The 14,397-nt window shown below is 43.0% G+C and overlaps 1 pseudogene; it reads left to right on the forward strand.

Annotated features, from left to right (window-relative positions):
- LOC129328437 (zinc finger protein 208-like) overlaps positions 1-14,397 on the forward strand; it is a 114,564-nt pseudogene that overhangs the window by 12,188 nt on the left and 87,979 nt on the right.

The following is a 14,397-nucleotide window of genomic DNA, read 5'->3' on the forward strand; positions in this document are numbered from 1 at the left end:
GGTAAAGGGGGTGGCATTGCCACCTGCTCCGCTCCTGATTGCAGATGAGTGAAGGGGGTGGGTATGGCTGCGTGCTCAGTGCCTTATTCCGGTTGGTCAAAAGGGAGTGAGTATTGCCACCTGCTCCACTCCTTATCCTGGCTGGGTGAAGGGAAGAAGGCATTACTTCCTAGTCTGTGCCTGATCCCAGCCCGGTGAAGGTGCGAGGCGGGCACTGCCACCTGCTCCACTCCTAATCCCAACTGGGTTATGGCAGGTGGGCAAGCATTGCCTCCTGCTCTACTCCTGATCACAGCTGGCAGAAGTGGGAGCGGGCATTGCTATCTGCTCTGCTCCTAATACCAGCTGTGTTAAGGAGGAGGGTAGACATTGCCACCTGCTCCACTCCTAATACTAGATGGGTGAATGGGGTGCGTGCATTGCCACTTGATCTGCTCCTGATTCTGGCAGGTTGAAGGGGGATGGGCCTGCCTGCTTGGCACCTGATCCCAGCCGGGTGAAGTGGGGCAGGCATTGCCTTCTGGTATTCCTGATCTCAGCTTGGTGAAGGGGGGGCATTGCCACCTGCTCCATTCCTTTTTATATATATAATTTTTTATTTTTTATATCTAACTACAAACTACAAAAAACTGCAAAGTATGGTGGAAAGATAAGGGGATTGGGGAAAAGGGAAAGGCAACATATAAACAAAAAACACAGACTACAACTACATTCTTGTATTCCCTTCATACTGCAGTTTTTCTCTAATATTAACTTTCTAATATGCTATCAGATTGGTAGATCTTATACAATACAAACTTCATTTCAGATCAGGTTCCCCCCCCCCCCCACGTCTCGGCCTTAGTTCTCTCTGTGCAGCTACAATAGCTGCACTTGTTCCCTCTCCCCCCCCCCCACTTTCCCCTGTAGGCTTTTGAGTTTCTTGCTGAAATTCCTGATGCTTGGACAAAAAGTCCCTCAATTGTATTTCTGATGTTATCTTGAAGATTTGATCCTTGTATCTAAACCAAATGCCTTCCGGAAACAGCCATTTGTATTTTACTTCACATTTCCTCAGAGAAGCAGCAAGATTTTTATATTTAAATCTTCTTTTACGAGCCAAAAATGGAACATCCTTCAATATCTTAACCTTGTTGCCCAAATAGTCCAAGTCCACATTGTACGAATTATATAAAATGGTGTCCCGTGTCTTCTTAGATGAAAAATCAATGATAATCTCGCAAGGCAGCTGGCGCTTCGTTGCATATTTTGAAGATGTCCGACGGACTTCCAGAATATCGTTTTTTATCTCTTCTTTAGTTGCCTTCGCGAATATCGCCAACAATTCTGACACCAAATCCTTTAAATTTTCATTTTGCTCCTCTTTCACATTTTGAAGACGCAGTACTGTTTGGGCATGGTCCACTTGTAATCCAATTATTTGATTCTCCAACAGCTTTACCTCTTTACTTGTCGCTTTCATGAGTGATACGTTTTCGCTTACAGACTGCTCTGTTTCAGACGCTGTCTCTTTAAAAGTTTTCAGATCGCTTTCCACTGAGTCCACCTTTTGTCCCATCTCTTTCAACTGTACTATAAAAGGCTGAATAGCGCCAGCCAAGTTCCAAAACTTCGTGAAGGGGAAAAAAAAATCCGAGCCTTCTAAGCTTCAACTCCCACCGATCCTTCGCATACGCTTGAAAATCAGAAGGGATTCGCTTACTTACAGGTCTTCACCTTAAATCTGCTTATTGCCATTCTCCATGCCCCGGCGGCACACGATGTGCTGCGCGCGTCTGCCGGCCTCCGTAGGAGCAAACGGGCTATTTACCCCCTGCATTGCCTCCAGAGGGTTCTTCCCGCCGTGCTCCGGACCCTGACCCCCTCACTGAGAGTCCTGGGGGTTAACCCTCGCAGGTCAACCGCCCGGTCAGGCAGCTCGGACGTTTCCTCCTGGACCTGCGGAGAGGAGCATCCGACATGGCCGGGAAAACGAAACCGTTTTTCGCCACCTGCTCCATTTCTGATACCAGCTGGGTTAAGGTGGGGGTGGACATTCCCATCTGATCCTCTCCTAATATCAGTTGGGTTAAGGGTGGGTGAGAATTGCCAGGGGTGGGCATTGCCACCTGCTCTGCTTCTAATACCAGTTAGGTAAGGTGGGGGGCACGCATTGCCACCTTCTCCATTCCTGATCCCAGCTGGCTGAAGAGAGGTGGCCTTTGTCACCTACTCTGCTCCTAATACCAGCTGAGTAAAGCCAGTGTGTGGGCATTGCCACCTTCTCTGCTCCTAATACCACCTGGGTGAAGGCAGAAGGCGGGCATTGCCACCTGCTCCACTCCTGATAGCAGATGGCTGAAGGGGTGGTGGGCATTGCCACCTGTCCCGCTGCTCATACCAGTTGGTTAAGGTGGAGGGTGACCTTTAAAACCTGCACCACTTATAATACCAGCTGGATTAAGGTGGGGGTGGGCATTGCCACCTCCTCCGCTCTTAATATTAGCTGAGTTAATGTAGGGTGTGGGAAGTACCGGGAGCGGACATTGCCCCCTGTCCTGCTCCTAATACCAGCTAGGTTAAGGTATGGGGGTGGGCATTATGACCTGCTCTGCTCCTAATACCAACTGGGTTAAGGTGGGGGTGGGCATTGCCACCTGCTCCGCTTCTAATATTTCACCGGTAGGAACTATCCACAGGCTGTTATAAATACAGCATTGGAAAGAACTAGGACTGTAAGTAGGGAGTTGCTGTTTGAAGTAAAAAAGAAGGACCAAGGAAATAAAATAATATGGTCCTTGGATTTTACTCTGAGAGCCAATCAGATTAGAAAGATTGTGTTTCAACATTGGAACCTTGTGGAGGGCATAACAGGTTGCGAGTTGAAACCAATGTGTGGATTCCGTAGGACTCAGAATCTTAAGGATGACCTAGTAAGGGCTGATGCTAGCATCAGGAATGCCTCGCAGTAACTTTAAATGTGGACACTGCCAGATCTGCAGTATAATGTGGGAAGGCAAGGAACTGTCGCTGAAGAATGTTAAACTCGTTATTGACCATTTTGCCAACTGTCAGGCGAAGGGGGTGGTATATGCATTGGAATGCCCGTGTAAGTTAATTTATGTTGGATGCACCTTAAGACCCTTCAAAGTCCGGATGCTTGAACATATTTCTCGCATCCGCAATAACGTGCAAGAAGCGCCTCTAACTCAGCACTTTAAGGGAAAAGGTCATCCAGAAAATGTATTTAAGGGTGTTATTTTGGAAATAACATGTAATAAAGGCAGCAGTGAGACGGTACAAACATGGCTCCTGCCCCGGGAAGCCTTCTGGATTTTCAAACTTGATTATGTAAAACCGAGCGGGCTCAAGAGTGAGCTGTCCTTAAGCTGTTATTTGTGAGAGGAGCTGTGCCTGTGGCCAGAGAAAATGGGGAGGTGTTCCTTTAAGGGGGCTGTCAGCAACTAATGAGGACATGGATTAAAGGCAAGCGCCGGTTTGTTCGGCACGCGAGATAAAAGAGTCACCGCCATTCCAGAGTGTATGAGCTGTGAACTTTTCTCCTGAATATAGTGTGAGTATAAGGGATTGAGACCGTTTCCCTCTGTCTTGGTGGGCAAATATAAGCTTTTCATAGTATAGTCCGTATGGATATATGATTTGTTAGAAAGTAGCTTACTAAATTATACTTGTAACAGTGAGCACGCTCCTGAGGAAGTGGGCACGAAATCTCTTGGTTGTAGCCAGCCCCAGATCGGGCGTGACGGAGAGCCTTCTATCTGCTTTGTTACATCTATGCTAATTCGGAGGAAATAAATGAAACAAAGAAGAAAGACACGACTACAAGGATTTCTGTTTAAAATGGACTTTATTACACCTGAACTGTCATAGCACTCGATTTTCTTTTGAGTGTTGCATTTGTAGAGAATATTATTGTGAATGTTCTTACATGTATGAATTACTGTGAACAACACTGTTACGAATATTTTTGTATTTATGAATTACTGTGAAAAATGAATTTATGTAGGATTGCAAGAAATGAAATGTAGCACTTGCACTTTAAAATACACCTTAACATAGTAATTTAGTGGCTGAAGTGTTTGTAGTTTCCCGTGGGGGATTCTTCCTCCCCCCCTTTTTTGCCTCTTGGCTGCTTCTAATATTAGCTCGGTTAAGGCAGGGGGTGAGAATTGCAGGGCAAGGTGCGGGGGTGGGCATTATGACCTGCTCTGCTTCTAATACCAGCTGGGTAAGGCTGGGGGCAGGCATTGCCACCTGCTGTGCTCCTGATCCTAGCTGGCTGAGGGGTGATGGGCATTTCTACCTACTCTGCTCCTAATACCAGCTGGGTTAAGGCAGTGGGTGGGCATTTCCACCTGCTCCACTCCAAATACCAGCTGGTTGAAGAGGTAAACATTGCCATCTGCTCTGCTCCTGGTCCCAGATGGCTGAAAGGGAGCAGGCATTGCCACCTGCCCCACTCATAATGCCAGCTGGGTAAGGCAGGGGGCAGGTATTGCCACTTGCTCTGTGTACTGGAATGCAGGCAGGGAGTCCAACACAAGCCTAACTAAAGTCCAGAGTTTAATGAAGCCAACCAGGGAATAAAGCAGGGAGTGTAGTCCAGAGAGCCAAGTCCAAAAAGTCAGAGCTGAGAGCAGATAGAGTAGAGCTGGGTCGCAGCAGAGCCGGGCGGGTCTTTGCACAAGTGCTTCTGCAATGAGGGAAAGGGCGTCCTGGCTTAAAAGCAATAACCTCCAAGGCAGTGCTGCATCCTGCTAGGACTCAAGGTCACTACGCCACTTGTTAAGTGCCTGAAGCCTCGTACTCCGTCTCCTTTCCTGTACATCAAGACGCTGCCGCACTTTACGCTGCCTATCACGTTCAGGGGAGCTGGGTGGCGATGTTGCCCTGGTCTCAACTGCTGGTGCAGGTAAGGGAACAGCTTCTGTCTCTGATTCTGCCCTGGATTCTCCAACCTGCTCTGGCAAGGGTTCCTGCTCTTCTACTCCCCGCTGGTCCTCCACGTGCTCTCCCCTGTCATCCTCCGTGAAGTTTTCATCCTCCGAGGAATCAAAGCCCACAACACTCCGCTCCTGATCGCAACTGGCTGAAGGGGGTGGGCAATGCCACCTGCTCTGCTCCTACACGCCGAGTATTTGAACGTAAATCATAGAATGAAATCTTAAAGCTACAGTTCCCATTTGCTATGGCTCCAAAGACTTACACTGTTACAATTCTCAAGTTTTTAACAGCAGTAGCTCAAGATGATGTTACTGCACAAACCCCAAATAGTCAATGAGAGTGTTCAGACCAAAAGTTCCTAAACCGTCTAGCTCCAAGGTCCAGTACGCCTCCCTTCTCATCAGTTCCTTATTAAGGTCCCTGAATCTTTCCTTTTGTATGACCTGTAGAACTGAGAACCTGAACTGTCTTTCTGTGTTGTGATGGTCCACAAAATGTTGTGTGAGGGGTAACAGTAACATTTGTTACTGATCCTAGAGATGTGCTCTTGCATGCGCACTTTAATCTGCCTGCTTGTGCTTCTGACATAAACGCATGGGCAGCTGCATTCAATGATACACGCTACCCCACTGGTACTACAGGTGGAGAAATGATTTAAAGGTATCTCTCAGCCCAATGTGGAGACCCTAAATGTCGCCCCCGCGGCCACCAGATTACACACATTGCACCTCCCGCACTGGAAGTGCCCTTTAGGGCCAGATTCTGTAGTGGTGATATTTGCAGAATGGGAATGGACTAACCTATCTTTCAAATTGGCTGTGCGAGGAAAACCTACCGATGGTGGGTCCAGGCACCCAGGTAAATGGCACACCAGGTGCCCATGTCTCTTAACAATTCTACTGATGTCCCTAGCCAAATGTGTATAATCCACTGCCCATCTGATGGAACTTTCCGTCTGTTTGATTTTCTCCCTAAATAATTCCAGTCGCTGCCTGTGGGCTGCCCTATGTATTGCTGTGCTGACCACTTGTTCCGGATAACCCCTCATTTGTAATTCTCAGCTCAAAGAATCTCTGGCTTTATAATAATCTGCTGGTCTGGTGGAATTCCTTTTCAAACAAAGGTACTGGCCCTCTGGTAAATTGTGTCTCAAATGGTGGGGATGATGAGAAGAGAAATGGAGGCGGAAATCCCCTCTCCCCTTTCACCCTGCTGGGATCAGGAGAGGAGCATGTGGCAATGCCCACCTTCTACCTTGAGACAGCCGGTAATAGGAGTGGAGCAGTTGGTAATGCCCAGCCCCCTTCTTCACCGGCCAGGATCAATGACGGAGGAGGAGGGAATTGTCAGGTTCTGACTGTGTTCACTGTGTGTTTAAGCCAAAGAGACTCCATTTTAATTCTGTCAGTATATTAAGTGTTTCCTTTGCAGGTGGCAAGCCTTCCGCTGGAAGCTTACAGAGAGAAAAGGAATGTTGTGTCTACATATATCAGCCTTTCAGACACCCTTGAGAAACTTTCACTTTCTCACCCTCGGGCCGATTGTTTTGAGAACTGAGGGGGAGGATGGGGCCTGCAAGGAACTGCTATTCTGTACCTCAGCTTTTGCCTGTCATTCGTAACAATTTTCAAGCTCAGCCAAGATCCTGGTATCTTGGATTGTGGACTATAATGGTTGTTTATATTCAGTAAAGCCTTTTGAAATCGATGGACTTTTGTCTCATTGCAAGGGGTAGTCTGGGTTGCAACTGTTAGCAAGCCACAGCCCTCTCCTTCACCGGCCAGGATCAATGATGGAGGAGGAGGGAATGGCTGCCTGCCCCACTATCTCCTTTCCAAAATGTCTCGTTCCTGCGGAGTTCCCTCTTAGCAGTAGCTGGAATCCTAGGGTTGGCCTTAAATAATATTGTGAATCCATATGCTTCAGTATGCTTTTTTTCAATATAGTGTTGTACTAACAGAGCCCTTTTGGATTGATAAGCTATGTAGTCTGGCACCAAGAGGTTTAAATATGGCTAATGATTTTTCATGCTTAGGTTAAAATAGTAATTTTGAAGCAACCACTTTAAGTAGAGACTCTCCCCAATAGAAGGGCGTGGTAGGGATTTCGTATATAAGGACTAATGATAGTGAGATATGTTTACAGTAATGCCATAGGAATTGGATATATTATTGGGTACTCAAGAGATATGATTGGAAGTGATAAAGTAAGTGTGTGCTATTATTGTATGTACTGTATGTATTGCAATTGACTTAAGACCACATGTTGTGTATTGTTACTGATTCTTTTACTTTTCCATAATGACTGTATTCTTTGAAAAAGTTATTCTTGAAACGGGCATGATAAGGATCTAGACCACCCGTCAGAAGATTTGTTATCACAGAAGAATTGCTGTTCGTACATGAAGAATTAACAAAGGATTATTTATGCACTGTGATTCTTACAGTCAACTGAAAGTGAATTTTTACAGCCACGCTTTACCCTACGGTCTGGACACACGGTGCTTGGGATCTTAGTTGTTATTATAAAGACTGGTGTTTGTATGGTGCTCTATTTATATCTGCATTTGCACTTTAGTATCTTGTGCAATAATAATTATTGAAAGCACTTTGAGCACTTAGCACTTTATTAACAATGATAGAAGCCTGGAGGCACGTGTGAAAATGGTTTTCTTTTTTTCTTTTTTTTTTAATAAAAATTTTATTGGTGAGTACATAAAATATTATTACATACACAAATTCCCCGTCTTATCTAAATTATATCAGCCCCCACCCTTTCTCCCACCCTCCTTATTGACTTCCAACAGCTTTCCAACCCCTAACCCATCTTATTATTTAAATTACTCTTTAACTATAATTTTTCTAAATCTTATATATATTGTATCACTTATTCTAAGCATATTCAAATTCTTCTATATCTCCAATTTTCTAATATATCAATCTACATTTCACTATTTAAACTATCTATTTTTAATACAATCTCCTTATTACTAATATTAGCTTAGATTAATTAATAGCTAAGTTTCCCCATTAATGGTAAAGTTACTTCTCTCTCCCCTTTATAAAGTCACATATTAATAATTCTCAAACTGCCACAGTTCTCCTTTCACATCCCATTTTTTTCCAGATATTGTTTCAGTTTCCCCCAGTCTGCAATGTATTCTCCTGGATCAAGATCCTTCAATTTTCTTGTCATTTTATCCATTTCTGCCATGTACAACAATTTGTAAATCCAATCTTCTATAGTTGGTATTTCTTGCACTTTCCATTTCTGCGCGTACAAAAGTCTTGCTGCTGTGATCATGTAAAATAGCAATGTTCTGTACTGCTTTGGAACATCTTCCATTCCCAAGTTCAGTAGCAACAATTCTGGGTTCTTATTTATTTGGGTTTGCAAGACCTCATTAATTATTTCTATTATATCTCCCCAGTATTGCTTAGCTACCTCACAAGTCCACCACATATGATAAAATGATCCTTCATGTTTTTTACATTTCCAGCATTTATCTGACATATTTGCATTTCCAAGCGCAATTTTCTTAGGTGTTAAATACCACCTATACATCATTTTATAAACGTTCTCTTTAATATTGGTACAAGTTGAAGTCTTCATGGTATTTTCCCACAAATATTCCCATGATTCCATTGTTATTTCTTTATGAAAGTTTATTGCCCATTTCACCATCTGGACTTTGACTGTCTCGTCTTCCGTATACCATTTTAGAAGTATTTTATATATTTTTGAAATGTCTTTTTTACCTTCTTGTAAAATCACTTCTTCTAGCTCCGAGTTTTTCAGTCTTATTCCTCCACTTAAACAGTCCGAGTTGTAAAGATCCCTAATTTGTCTATATTGAAACCATCCATAGTGAGGAGATAACTCTTCTTGTGTCTTTATTTTTAATATTCTATGTTCCATCGACATTATCTCTTTATAAGTTAAACATTGTTGTTCATTATAGACAGCTCTCGGATCTATTACTTCATATGGTACCACCCATGAGGGGATGCCACTTTCCATGTAATTCTTATATTTCTTCCAGATTGTGAAAAGGCTTCTTCTAATGTAGTGATGCAAAAACATAGAGTCCGCTTTAACTTTATCATACCACAAATAGGCATGCCATCCAAACAGTTTTTTATGTCCCTCCAAAGCCAGCAATTTATGGTCTTTTAGCGTTATCCAATCTTTTAAGCGTGTGAAAATGGTTTTCTAACTGGTAATAGGGTTGTTGAAGATACATGTGGTTTCGCTATTTATAATTATACAATTGAGATGATTATATGTGTCATATATAGTTCAAATAAATTCTGAAGTTATTAGTAAGATTACACGGGTAAGCTAATTGCTTAATATTGGGCTTCCCTCTATGGCACGTTTTCTGGAGGGACATGGTTCCTTGCCTGGGCTTTCCTCTGCAGCAGCACCCTCTGGTGGTGCACCAGGGTATAAAATGAGTAGTCTGAAACACACTTAATTCTATAGCAAGAAAGATTTTTAAATTTCCCCCCAGTTACATATTCTTCTTTGTATTTAAGCTTCTTCTGCAAACTTCAGTTTGTTTCAGTTAAGTAGACTATCTTGAATTGTTTCTCCATGGTTCCTCTCTCTGGATTTAATTCTTTGCAGATTTTTTCCTTTTCGTGTAAACTATCAGTAAAATTCAAGATTTTTTTTAAAAGCATGTCTTTTCCCATTCACTCTGTGTGTGCATGCTAAATCAATACAAAAAACCACACATTAAACTTAATAGCAACTTTCTGCAATGGAACAAAAAACCTCCTCTTATCATTTCTTTCTCCCTTTCCAAGACATCCCAGAATGTGGTTAGATATTGCTAAAGTTTTCCAGGTCCCTGGCTCTCACTGTAGAAAATGCTCTTCACTACTGAGCACTGACTGTACCCACTAATCAGTATTTTCTTCCTTTTTATTGTCACTGACTCCTCTCCTCTTTTCCAGTTGCAGAGAGAAGAGAGATAGCAAGTGAGAAGGAACCAGGAAGAGTTGCTGTGGAAAGAGAGGAAGATCAGCATATGGAAGTGAAATCTGGAGATCAATTGGTACCAGATAAAAAATGCAGACGGAAAATGGAAGCAAAGAAGAAGCAGAGGAAGGGATTGGTTGCCTGTGAGAGCAGGAAGATGCAGGAGGCCCCAGCCCAGGATAAAATGCAGATGAGAACGAGACGGTTGAAGAGTCTCATGGTTGAGAAAAGGTTGAGCTGCAAAATCAGTCTGAAAAAATATCAGAATGTTACAAAATGCTGGAAAAGATACAAATGCTTGAAGTGTGGAAAGAGCTTTTCTTGTAAAGGCAGCCTTACTGCACATCAGAGGATTCATACAGGGCAAAAGCCATATAAATGCTTGGCATGTGGAAAAAGCTTTTCTCGGAATAGCACCCTAAGTGCTCATCAAAGGATTCACACAGGTGAGAAGCCATATAAATGTTTGGAGTGTGGAAAGAGTTTTTCTTACAATAGCAACTTAACTGAGCATCAAAGGAGTCATACAGGGCAAAAGTCATTTAAATGCTTCGAGTGTGGAAAAAGCTTTTTTCAGCATGTTGGCCTAACTAGACATCAAAGGATACATACAGGGCAAAAGCCATATAAATGCTTGGAGTGTGGAAAGAGCTTTTCTCAGAATAGCAACCTAACTGTACATCAAAGGATTCATACAGGGCAAAAGCCATATAAGTGCTTTGAGTGCGGAAAAAGCTTTTCTTACAATAGCAGCCTAAGTGCTCATCAAAGATTTCACACAGGTGAGAAGCCATATAAATGTTTGGAGTGTGGAAAGAGTTTTTCTTGCAATAGCAACCTAACTGTGCATCAAAGGAGTCATACAGGGGAGAAGCCATATAAATGCTTCGAGTGTGGAAAGAGCTTTGCTCAGAATGGTCAGCTAACTGCACATCACAGGATTCACACAGGGGAGAAGCTGTATAAATGCTGTGAGTGTGAAAAGAGCTTTTCTTGCAATAGCAGCCTAACTGCACATCAAAGGATTCATACAGGGGAGAAGCCGTATAAATGTTTGGAGGGTGAAAAGAGTTTTTCTTGCAATAGCCAGCTAACTAAGCATCAAAGGAGTCAAACGGGAGAAGCCATATAAATGCTTCGAGTGTGGAAAGAGTTTTTCTTCCAATAGCCAGCTAACTAAGCATCAAAGGAGTCATACAGGGGAGAAGCCATATAAATGCTTGGAGTGTGGAAAGAACTTTTCTTACAGTGGCGGCCTAACTGCTCATCAAAGGATTCACACAGGGGAGAAGCCATATAAATGCTTGGAGTGTGGGAAAAGCTTCTCTAGGAATGGCAGTCTAACTGTGCATCAAAAGATACACACAGGGGAGAAGCTGTATAAATGCTTGGAGTGTGGAAAGAGTTTTTCTTGCAATAGCCAGCTAACTAAGCATCAAAGGAGTCATACAGGGGAGAAGCCATATAAATGCTTTGAGTGTGGAAAGAGCTTTTCTCAGCATAGGCACCTAACTGAGCATCAACGGATTCACACAGGGGAGAAGCCATATAAATGCTTGGAGTGTGGGAAAAGCTTCTCTAGGAATAGCAGTCTAACTGTGCATCAAAAGATACACACAGGGGAGAAGCCGTATAAATGCTTGGAGTGTGGAAAGAGTTTTTCTTGCAATAGCCAGCTAACTAAGCATCAAAGGAGTCATACAGGGGAGAAGCCATATAAATGCTTCGAGTGTGGAAAGAGCTTTTCTCAGCATAGGCACCTAACTGAGCATCAACGGATTCACACAGGGGAGAAGCCATATAAATGCTTGGAGTGTGGGAAAAGCTTCTCTAGGAATAGCAGTCTAACTGTGCATCAAAAGATACACACAGGGGAGAAGCCGTATAAATGCTTGGAGTGTGGAAAGAGCTTTTTTCACAATGGCAGCCTAACTGTGCATCAAAGAATTCACTCAGGGGAGAAGCCATATAAATGCTTGGAATGTGGAAAGAGTTTTTCTCACAATGGCAGCCTAACTGTACATCAAAGTATTCATACAGGGCAAAAGCCATATAAATGCTTCGAGTGTGGAAAGAGCTTTTCTCACAATGGCAGACTAACTGTACATCAAAGGATTCATACAGGGAAAAAGCCGTATAAATGCTTGGAGTGTGGAAGGAGCTTTTCTCAGAATGGCAACCTAAGTGCTCATCAAAGGATTCACACAGGTGAGAAGCCATATAAATGTTTGCAGTGTGGAAAGAGTTTTTCTTCCAATAGCCAGCTAACTAAGCATCAAAGGAGTCATACAGGGGAGAAGCCATATAAATGCTTTGAGTGTGGAAAGAGCTTTTCTCAGAATCGCAGCCTAAGTGCTCATCAAAGGATTCACACAGGGCAAAAGCCATATAAATGTTTGGAGTGTGGAAAGAGCTTTTCTCACAATGACAGCCTAACTGTACATCAAATTATTCATACATGGCAAAAGCCATATAAATGTTTGGAGTGTGGAAAGAGTTTTTCTTCCAATAGCAACCTAACTGAGCATCAAAGGAGTCATACAGGGGAAAAGCTGTATAAATGCTTGGAGTGTGGAAAGAGCTTTTCTCACAATGGCAGCCTAACTGTACATCAAATTATTCATACAGGGCAAAAGCCATATAAATGTTTGGAGTGTGGAAAGAGTTTTTCTTGCAATAGCGAGCTAAGTAAGCATAAAAGGAGTCATACAAGGGAGAAGCCATATAAATGCTTGTAGTGTGGAAAGGCCTTTTCTCGCAATAGCAGCGCAACTGTACATCAAAGGATTCACATGAAGGAGGAACTGTATCAGTGCTTGGAGTGTGGAAAGAACTTCTATGATACTAGTAGCCTAACTAAATATCAAAGGATTCACACGAAGGAGAAGCCATATAAATACTTGGAGTGTGGAAAGAGGAATTAAAGAGGTGACATTTGATTTCAAAGTGTCTGGCTCACTGGACTAACTTTGGATTACAAAATAACTTACATCAAGAATGGATTTAAAGTTATAGCTATAAAGCCCATTCTTCAGTAAAAAATCAACTACTAGCTCATCTTTTAAATGTGTATTGTGGACTTATAACTGTTGCTTCTATATTACTTTTTGGAAAGCCAGTTTGGTGTAGTGGTTAAGAGCACGGGACTCTAATATGGAGAGCCGGGTTTGATTCCCCACTCCTCCACAAAGTCATATATAAGAATATAAGAAGTTTAAATTGTCGCCTTCTGTTGAATTCTAAAAACACGTTATCAGATATTCTACCTAAAAGTATTATAGTATGAAGATGTGTTTATGGCTAAATTAACTTCTTTTCTGTATAATGGACCAATCCTAAAATTTTAGAAAACAATAGGTAGCAGAAAATTAAGAAAACCCCAAAATGGCTATTACTGAACTAGATCATCTGTAAAGTTAAAATTTTAAAATATTGAATATAAAATGTTGATAAATTGTATGAATATGCCTTTATGGCTAAATTAACTTCTTATATGCATAACGGACCAACACAGGAATCCCCGGAAAAATTGAGAGATTTCTTTGTTTGCATAGCTAGAAATTAAGAAATATTAAGAATAGTTAACATGGATATAGAGCAATTTTAAAACTAAGATTTTAAAAAATGTTGAATATAAAATGTGATATATAGGATTGAATATAGACTGTTGAGTATAAAACTTTGAGTGTAAGTCATTGAGGAGAGGGAGAGAAGCAGTGTTAGAAATTTAGCTGTCATTATATATCTTGCTAATATTTTTGTTATAGTTAAAATCTATTATTCTGTACTTTGTTCAAGATCCTTTATGTACTTTCAAATGTCTTTTTCTTCTTTTAAATAAAGTATATAAAAATTCGAAAAAAGTTTCAGTCAGAATGAACACATGACTTCCATTCAAAGAATTCACACGGGAGTGTAGAAAAAGATGGGCAGCCCAATCCTAAGAAGGGCAGGGAAAGTGAACAGGAACCGAACTAAGGCTTGCGACGGCGCATCTAGCCCGTACGCCCGTGTAAGTGGCCCTCCACCCGCGCTGGGATGCGGCGCTGGCCCGCCGGCGGGCCAGCACCGGTGCAAGCCACAGGCGCCCAGGCGGCGGCGCAGGAGTGGCGTAGAGCCCTACGCCGACGCAGGGGGGGCGGGGAGCAAGGCGGGGTCAGAGTTAGTCCGCTCCCTAAGCTCCTCCAGAAGCGGGAACGCCCACAGCGGCGCAAAAAAGCTACGCCACGGAAAAAGAAGGCGTAGCCCATAGGCGTCCATGGAACGGCGAAAAATCAGCCCCCTCTCTGAGCGCCCCGCCCCTATGGCCCGAAGGAGCATAGGATGAGAACTATCCCGGGGACCAATCAGCGTGCGCGCCCGGCGTGGACGAGCCCCCCCTCTCTGCACCCAATCACCTGCGACCGCGCCCTACAAAACATCCGGCCAGCGCCGCCCAAACCCCCAGGTAAGTGAGCACTCGGCCGG

The sequence above is a fragment of the Eublepharis macularius genome, chromosome 4 (assembly GCF_028583425.1).
Source record: "Eublepharis macularius isolate TG4126 chromosome 4, MPM_Emac_v1.0, whole genome shotgun sequence".
In the NCBI taxonomy this organism is placed as follows: domain Eukaryota; kingdom Metazoa; phylum Chordata; class Lepidosauria; order Squamata; family Eublepharidae; genus Eublepharis; species Eublepharis macularius.